Source organism: Sinocyclocheilus anshuiensis, unplaced genomic scaffold (genome assembly GCF_001515605.1).
Source record: "Sinocyclocheilus anshuiensis isolate Anshui unplaced genomic scaffold, SAMN03320099.WGS_v1.1 scaffold1114, whole genome shotgun sequence".
Classification (NCBI taxonomy): Eukaryota; Metazoa; Chordata; class Actinopteri; order Cypriniformes; family Cyprinidae; genus Sinocyclocheilus; species Sinocyclocheilus anshuiensis.
The window spans coordinates 938,171-947,988 of record NW_015540838.1 but is presented as its reverse complement, the minus strand read 5'-3'; the positions used below and the strand labels follow the sequence as shown (position 1 = coordinate 947,988).

The 9,818-nt window shown below is 37.5% G+C and overlaps 1 protein-coding gene across 3 annotated transcripts in view; it reads left to right on the top strand.

Moving 5' to 3' along the window:
* The first annotated feature begins 836 nt into the window (after nt 1-836).
* LOC107687410 (SPRY domain-containing SOCS box protein 1-like) overlaps nt 837-9,818 on the top strand; it is a 28,192-nt gene continuing 19,210 nt past the window's right edge. The window contains exon 1 of one of the 3 annotated variants that reach the window (XM_016484733.1): nt 837-1,030. The gene's annotated coding sequence lies outside the window, so the exon portion shown is untranslated. Of the gene's footprint in view, nt 1,048-9,818 lie in introns of all 3 variants that reach the window. The other 2 variants (XM_016484731.1, XM_016484732.1) reach the window with 2 other exon arrangements.

Here is a 9,818-nt window from a genome sequence, read left to right as displayed (position 1 = left end):
AAATCTAAACATGAAACTTATGCACATTTATATTTATGCACAAGATTTATTTGATCTTCCTTATACTAATAAAACAACTAAATATAAGTTCCTAAAATAGAATATTATGAAACAAATCAAATTTGAGATGATCTGTAAACAAAACAGAGAATATATCCTCTAACTACATAAGCAACCAGTGTAGCATCCATTTGTCAAATGATTGAATTAATTTAAATAGATTGTCAACATTGTATACTGTTGTATCTAAATAATTAATCGCACTGCTATCTAAAAATGTCTGTATGTATGCACAATATATTACTTAAATTAAGAAAAAATACCTTACTTATAAAGCCCTAGAACAAAAAAAAAAGACGAAATATATCAAATTTGAGATAATTAATAAACAGGGGTACTTGCTACAGGGCATACTAATTTTAAGTTAATAAACAGGTGTACTTGCCACAGGGTATATTAATTTTAAATATACGGGGCACTTTTGCCCATTTCTGACCATTTTTTTCCATTTAAAAGAGAGAAAGATACACCAATACTGGGTAATATGTCTACAAATTGACCTAAAATACCCATATGGTTCATATTCAATTCACTTTGAATATAGAGGGTGAGTCAGCGGCTCACAAATAAAACAACTTAGTTTGCTTGGCTAACTATTAGGACTACAAAGATGGTCAATTAAAATAAAAATGAAAGAAAGTTCTAGCGCCTAAATGTATATCTGGCATGCACATAGACAGTGATTATGCCATCATTATGTAGTCCACAATTAGCAGGGTTTATCAGGGGAAATGAGCTAAACAACAACTCAACAGCTCAATTGGGAGGGACGTTCAGCAGCAGCTGGAAGCTATTTGACCACGTGACTGAAGAGACGTTTCTATCGCTGTTAGCAGCCATCATTTCACCCAATACAAGCCTATGCTAAGAAGACATAAAGAGGAGATATAGACTAGTCATGGATTTGCACGGGAATACTGACTGAAAGGAACATACTCGCTCCACTCCTTCGCCTACGGTTTATTTTCTGGTACGTATCAGTTGCAGGTATACGGTCTGAAATAATTACGGTTGACCACATTTGTCTGTCTTTTTTCTTTGTTGTGTGTTCACATGCACACACTCGCGGTTTCCCAAGCTTTTCCAATGCAAACATCCAGTCGATGTGCTCATTCAACAAGCCGAAGTTATAAAACGGGAAATGCGATATAAACGCGCTAGATTGTGGCACGTTTACTATTGCGTCTCATTGTAAATAATAACATGCTCTAAGCAACAACCACTTCCTGCGTTAGTAATGAATCTGAAATTGATGTTTAAACCAACAAAGATGTCTCGTGGACCTACATGTGATAGTTTCCAACCCTAGTTAAGTTTGGCAGCATCAGGAGATTTGTGTCTCTGATTATTTTGTTCGTTGCTTACATTTAATCTTTCTGCGAAAGGCCAGGTAACGTTAGTCGCAGTACTAGTGACTAGCGAAGCTCAATGCACTAATTACTTTGGTGTATGTAACGTTACATCAGAATTGTGCTTGTAGCCGTTTCTACTTGTACTCCTCGACAGTAACGTTAAATATGTTTGGCCCAGACAATGCTGGAGAGGCTTTTCTTTCGGTTTATGGTCTTAAAGACCTAGAGCATTTGGTCTGGAGGCATTTGTGTTAAGCTATCTGTACTTAACGTTATATGCTAAATGAAGATGGAGTCATCCTCTATTTAGGATTTGTATAGGCTACTAACTACAATTAGGCCCGTTTTTTTTAATTATCTCTTTGGTGTTCTGAGAGTGCTAATAATTCATAGTAGCACTGGAGTTTGTGTAATCTACTGGGAGGGAAGGTTTTTTTTTTTTTTTTTTTTTTTTAATAAATAAAGTCTTTAAGTAATTTGTTCTTTTGTAAAATAAGTGGAATCACGTGCATTTACCTGCAGCTGGGAGTGGGCCTTTGAGATCGAGATATTGTTGAGATCAGCATTGCTGTTTGTTTTTCACTCGCGCCAGATCTCTCTGGAAACTTAAAAACCCGGAGTGGGATTGAAGCGGAGTGACTTAAGAACGCTTTGAGGGGAAAGGGGAGATCTTTGTCCCCGCTCCACTCAAATTATATACCAGACCGGACTTTGATGTGTGTTGCTTGATGATAAGCAAATAAGGCTTTGGCTTCTTTCTGCACTATTTTCATTGGCGGAGAAGAAAAATAACTAACTGTTCAATTTGTCTAAGTCTAAATAACTCAATTTTAACTTTTTTTTTTTTTTTAAAAGCAGTTCAACAATAAAATCTCGCGTTGTATATTTAAAGATACAGAAGTCTTCCTGTCAACCAGTGTCTTTGTCACTGTCATTTATTTTCTTTTGCAATATCACTGCCATAAATATGAAGTTACCACAGTTTTATTGTTGCTACTCAAACTTTAGTTTAGCAAGTATTTTGGTGGAAACTTTGGTTCATGGTAACTTAGGTTTGTAAGGGGTTTCTTGTCAATGGGTGTTGAGACGACCCGCAGAGACATCAGCTCTGTGTTTGATCTATTTAATGTCAGATTACTCTGGTTTATGTATTCAAGGCAGATTAATCTTGCCTTTGTGTTTGCAAGAACAGTAGGACTGATTTTCCCGTCTCAGGAGGGAGTTAACTGTGTCTGTACTAAATGCTCCCGACTGCACACAGATGTTTGTAGGCCTGTATAACGGGTAACTCCTGACTCTCTGCTGTAGAGGACATCCTACTAGAGCTGAATGCAAAACCGTTGCATTTGAATTTTAGGTCTTCGTCAGCTGTCAGGCAGCCTTATCTGGGAGATCGAGTTATGACAATTTGTTTAAAAAAAGAAACATGCATGGATGACTTTATCGCAATTAGATCATAAAACAACCATTTAAACATTTTCGGAATTCATATTAATGCTGACTTTAATAAATCATGCATAATAATTCTACAAACATGGATTAAGACAGTAAATAGGGTCAATTTTGATTTCATGCTGACTTAAAAATCTACTCCTGTGATGTCATTTTCCAAAGGATCCATCCAAATATCTGTACCAAACACCCTCTCTGAAGGCTGCTACTCTATAAAAGGTCTCGGCCTGCAACAATGAGGCATTTTTCTCTAGTCATAGGCTGCAACTACCTTGAGGTACTTTGGTGCCATCGTTTCAGTTGCATTGTTAAGTTCAGGGAACATATTCGATTTTGCTAGTAGAAGTGTTGTTACAGAGTATATGGACTTACTAGCATTTTAAAGTAGATTGTCACTTTTTATTGGGACGGGCTGCAGTGGGAATCTAAAGTATTCAGAGTAGGGCTGTCAAAAAAAAAATTCGAATTTCGAATATTCGTCGAATAAAAAAAAAAAAAATCCACATTCGAATGCAAAAATGTTGCATTCGAATTTTAGGTCTTCGTCAGCTGTCAGGCAGCCTTATCAGTGGCGCACGAAATGCGATGACGATATAAGCGTCATTGCATTTTAATGCTTTTGTTAGCCTGTCCAGTTGAACCCACTAGATGCGGCGCTGCTACGTTGTTCATTCAATATATTGCGGAAAACAAGAGTATCAGTGTGGAGATGTTGCTTACGTCAAAACTGAAACCAACCGGACAATGGCACCTTTTTAGTTACACCCAGCGTCACTACCCCCTCCTACCCTGCGAATTTCGAGCCCCAGGACACCCCCGTTGCATAAAACAAAGCGATAGAGGAAAATCTTTCCGCTGTGCTGGCTCGTGGGTGATTCCCGTTTATATAATTAAACAGAGGTTCAAACTCCAGTCCGAACACCACTGGCCACGAGCTTTGGGCTCTGCTCTCACAGAGAATATTTACTTATATAGCATATTTTATTTTAGATGAACTAGAAACCATGTTAAATTTATAAAGTTATTTTGAAATGCAAGTCAATAACAATTGGCTGGAGCCAGAGCCAATGGTGAAAGTCTTTGCGTGAGGATACCCCGCCCCATTTTGGAGGTTCTGCCCACTTTTGGAGTTCACGCCCCATATTGGAGATCTCTGGTCTGCAGTTATATCTACCTGGGCACAAGAGAGCGGCATGTTTAGAAAGCCATGTAAAATTAATGCAAGTTCAACTTTAAAAAAAACATGTCTCAAGACTTTATGGCGGTTTTTCCCCATCCCACTGTATCATGTTTTTATATGAAGAAAGTAGCCTACTTTTGTGATTGGTTTTCAGTCCTATGTATTAAACTATACATACATGCATGGTGCTGTTTTTTTGTAATTAAGCAACTTTATTATTTATATATGGTTTATAAACTATATCTTACAGATTATGCACTTTTTTTCAAAGATAGTCGTGTTATTTTATTACGCTTTGAAGAAACGTGCATAATATTTCTCAATGCGCCCTCTTGTGGCCTCAGGAGAGAAGCCAAAAGCTTTTTTTCCCCCCTAACTGAAATTATGCCTTTTTAAATTCGAATATAGTTCAAATTTTGATATCTATGTAGAAAATTCGAATTTAGTTTTTCAGTCATTTTGACAGCGCTACATCCTACTGAACTGACCTGGATTACAGCAGTGCAAATGTTGTAAATTAATATTTTAAAGAGCAGGGGCCTCATGTGTAAAACTTTCCGTAGATTTCCTCCTAAAACTGTATGTACGCACAAAAACTAGATTTACGCTAGACACGCCAGAACCTGTGCAAAAATCCTTTTCTAAATCCCTGTCAGCGGAACATTGTGCGTACATAAGTCTCCTCCCCAAAATCACCATATATGGAACTTACAACGCCTAGTTTTACTATGCATAACCTCATTTGCATATAATTTCCATGCATATTCCTATCCATGTGACACCATGTTTAACACCGTCAAAGGTACAAGACATTAGGAAAATATGACACACGGACTAAGACCCCGTCCACACGGAGACTCGTTCAGCTGTATACACATAAATTTTGTATTGTATAGGCATTTGGTCCACACGGATCCGGCTTTTTGGGAGAGTGAAACCGACATTTTTTGAAACCGGGTCCCAGAGTGGATAAATCTGAAAACGCCGCCCTTGTGTTTGTGGACAGCGAATCCGTATATTTTCTGAAACTGAGGTTATCAGCCCACGTCTCGCCCCTAGTCAGACACCGCTACGTCACGTAACAGCAACAAAAACATGAACAAACACTGAACGATTGTCTTTTTATTAACTAACATTAACACAGATTAATAAATGTATTGTTCCATGTTCGTTTGTATACCGCGTGCAAGGTTTATGTGCGTAGTCCAAGTCTTCTCCGTTTTTAGTGCATCTCTGGGGCAGAATTACAGCGCCACTGGTCTGGCATGTATACTACATCGTTTTGTGTCGGTTTTGTGGTTTTGTGTGGACGCAGATATTTCTTGAGATGAGGGGGAAAAAAAAGATCGGATAGGGAAAGCACTGGCTTCGTGTGGATGTAGCCTAAAATGCAATTTGTACGGTACAATACATTGCTAAAAAATCATTCACTGTCCTTGTCTTGTTTTCAAATAAATGTATCAAAATGAATGTTAAAAAAGAATTGTATAAAATACTTCTCAGAATCTTTTTAGAATAGAGTGGATCTCTTTCTTTTCCACTGGCCAAAGCAGTATATAATTGTTTTAAACAAATTAAATGGATTAGGATATTTAAATAGGCTATAGTTGAATCAGAAATACGATGTGTGTACATAAGTGTACATAATTGTCTGACGTGGTGTCACTGACAAAATATTATAAAAAAGAAATGTGCAAATCTTATCGTTTGCTTCAGATTCTATAAATTCATTAGTTTTTGTTTAACCTTTGAATGACTTTGTAATGTCAATGCTTAACTCCATTAATGAGCAGAATATTTAATCTAAATGTGTATACTGAAAGGAAAAGAGAGTCGGAAATCATTAGGCTTCGCTATTACGCCAGTAAAAGAGTGCGTACGCACGGTCTAGAGTACCCGTACTGTGCGCACATATTTACGCCAAGTTTATTTTTTATAAATCTCAGTATGTACGTGGAAAATTGCGTACGCACATTTCCATGCCCATTTTGTGCGTACGCAACGTTTATACATCAGGCCCCAGGTCATATGGGTTTTTGAAAAATATCTCTTTTGCAGTTTATAACGTAGCTATCCTTTAAATGAAAACAATCTGCGAAGTTAATCAAAAAAGTGCATAATAAAGATATTGTCTCTCAAAAGAGTGTCGTTTCTGAATCGCCATAATGAGTAGTCATATTTTCGAATCTTTTGCCTGTTACCAGTATACGTCACTGGGTAACACATTTGCATAATCCCCGCCTGCCCGTGAAATACGCACAGAGTCTGACCTGCCCACAGACACTTCCGCTAGTTAGTGTGTTTACATGTCGAGAAGAGCTTTGTGTTCAGGGATACCACAGAAATACAATTTGAACCTTTTGTTGTGTGCTCATCATTTTACGGAGGACTTCTCTAATCTTGGCTTTTATCTTCGTCGGCTTCTAATCTTCTTTATTTGGACTAACAAGCTCTCCGAACCACAACCTGTAAGTACGATTGATACGTTATGTGCACATTTTCAATTGAGTGCTCAAAATATCAAGTTTTTGTGCTAATGTGATGTATACCCAGGGCTCTACAGTGCGACCATTTCAGTCGCAGTTGCGACTGAAAACTACTGCGTGCGACTATAAACATTTTTTTTTAGGAGCACCAGTGCGACTGACCCGATCATCATCATACTTGTGATTGCGCTCAGGGGAGCTTCAAATGTTTCTACGTGTTTTTGCAGCGTTGAGTAATGTATCACAGACATATCTCACGAATCCGTTCATAAGCAAAGTGAGAGATTCATTGCGCAGTGTAGAGAGCTTCGTTGATTATAGATGTGAGATCGAGATGAACTAAGATGAGTGACAGCTTTTAATGATTTTTAAAGGAGTTTGTAAATGTGATACTGATTTAATACAATACAATTCAATAAACAAGTTAATATTGAGTTAGCCTACTTACATTGTGTGCCTATAACACTATTGTCTGATTTTGCTCTAATATGTGATGTATACCTAGTGCAGCTTTAGGTTTCCAGGTAAAGCACGATATTACTGTCTTACTGAAATAGTTCTGATAATTCGCTGTGAACCCACTATTTCCTAGGAATGTCGATTAATGTAGACCGACGTTGTTCTAATAATTACTTCGTTTGATGATAATGTAGTGTAGTGCACAGATTTTATAATCATTGTGAAATTGCTGTTTATTTTGTTGCACCGGCAGTTATAGGGTTAATGCGGGAGAGATGAGCGAGTTAGTTAGGCTGCTGCGTCTGTGATATAGCTGTTCTGATTAAAAGTTAAGACAGCGTCTTTTGTCTGTCGTTCTTCAAACATTACAGTAGACGTATTTTGGTTTACAAACCGTATTGTTTCATCAGTTAGTCACGTTAGCACTCGGCTAACGTATCCACCATTATTGTTTTAAGTGTTCACAGTTTAGCAACTAAATCAGATAAGGGAGACATACAAAATGTGCAGTGTTGGGGGGCGCTCAGGACCAGGGTTGAGAAACACTGATGTAGACTGACGTTGCTCTAATAATTACTTCGTTTAATAATAAATAATGTAGTGTAGCGCACAGACTTTATAATCATTGTGAAATTGCTGTTTATTTTGCCGCATGGCAGTTATAGGGTTAATGCGGGAGAGATGAGCGAGTTAGTTAGGCTGCTGCGTCTGTGATATAGCTGTTCTGATTAAAAGTTAAGACAGCGTCTTTTGTCTGTCGTTCTTCAAACATTACAGTAGACGTATTTTGGTTTACAAACCGTATTGTTTCATTAGTTAGTCACGTTATCAATCGGCTAACGTATCCACCATTATTGTTTTGTGTTTAACGTTACAGTTTAAGCTAAATTTGAGCTGTGGGCACGATTCGCTTGCATAAGTGTTTTTGTATTTTATGCCATTATTTTAAGAACGGATTGGAGCACAATATTATTGTTTTATGTAAAGGTGCTTTGTTAATGGTAGCGCACGCTAACTTGCTGAAGGACTCCTCCTCTCTGTGCCAATCACAACAGGCTTGGCCAGCTGACCAATCAGAGCAGAGTAGGCTTATGGAAGGGAGGGGTTTGCTCCGAACTTGCTTGGAACGAATCGTTTCGAAATCATTGGCAAATGACTCCAATATTAAATGTATATATGAAAATTACAATGTTTTCTGGCCTTAGATGCATTTAAACCCGTTGTAGAGGACTCCAACACAATATTGGGACACTCTAAAATACCATATGACCTGCTCTTTAAACTGTGATTTGCTCTCCTTCCCATTCACTAAGACTGCTCGTCTGGGTTAGGCTAACTAACGTGGAATGGCCTGGCTTTTTAAGGGTTAAGAGATGAAATCATTAAAACTAAAGGTTCTTCTGTGGTTCATAGGCACTTATTTTATCAATAATCATTGTGTGTATATAACGTTCTAGTATTGTTGTATGTTTTTTTTTTTTTTTTTTTTGAAGAATAAAAGCACTTGATACATTAAAGGTTCTTCAGGTTAGTGTATTGTTTCTTTAAAGCAGATCGTTTTTAGAAAGAACTCAAGAAGAATCTTTTTTTAAAGGGGTCATATGATGCTGCTAAAAAGAACATTATTTTGTGTATTTGGTGTAATGAAATGTGTTTATGCGGTTTAAAGTAAAAAAAAAAAAAAACTATTTTCCACATACTGTACATTATTGTTTCTCCTCTATGCCCCGCCTTTTTGAAACGCGTCGATTTTTACAAAGCTCATTGGTCTGAAAAAGCGAGGTGTGCTAAACTCATTACAAACGAGGCATTTGTTGCATCCAGTGGGGACATAATTACTGATTATAATGACTTATACGGTATTTTTACACGTTGCGTTGCATTGCATTGTAAACATAAAACCCTCTCTGCATTTGTGATCAGAGAAATGACAAACGACAAGTGCTACTCTACACTGCCCAAAACTCGCGTTTGAATCATCAGTGGCAAATCCTTTAAATGAAAACGTACTTACAGACTAGGGATGGGCGATATGGGCTTAAATGTATCACGATAATTTCTGATATTTATTGCGATAACGATATCAATGACGATAATTTAGGGAATCCTGTTTCTTTAGAGAAAAGTATTATCTTTCCTATTTTTACCCAAAATAGGGTATTGTGAGCAGTACACACGTAATTGAATTACTGTATTAATTAATTAACACTGGAAGCCGGAGGGCACCCTTGCGCAGAAACTCCATATATGCATGATACTGATACTGATTTTTAAGCAAATGTATTTATTGGCTATTTGCTTTATAACAAACAAACTGGCTTTAAACAAATATCTAGCCATTTGAAATTAGAGGCAACCACTGCATTTTAATCATGATCTGCACGGGCAGTTGTTTTTGATTTGATTTAGATTAATTTCAGGATTTAAAACAAAAACAGAATGGTCTGACTTTAGGTTTTCGCAATAAAACTAGTCCAATCGTGTTTCGAGGAGGGTTCCCCTGTAAAAATCGCATTCCGGGGGTAAAATACACGTTTTTCGGTGGGGATCTTAAATTAAAATTCACATTCCAGGGACTAAATATCACGTTATAGGGGTCGCTTCAACCCGCGGACATGAACAACAACCCGCGGCAACAGTGTTAAAAGTAGCCCAATTCAGCGGGAAAACCGCGGACTTGGCAACACTGCTTATGAACCGACCGCACTATAGCGTTTCCTTGTTTACCGCTGTAAACAAAGAGTTGCGCTTTATACGGAGAAGAAAATGCCATTGCCATATCAAATTTTCTCAAGACAGTACCCTTCAGTGATACATTAATATAACCCC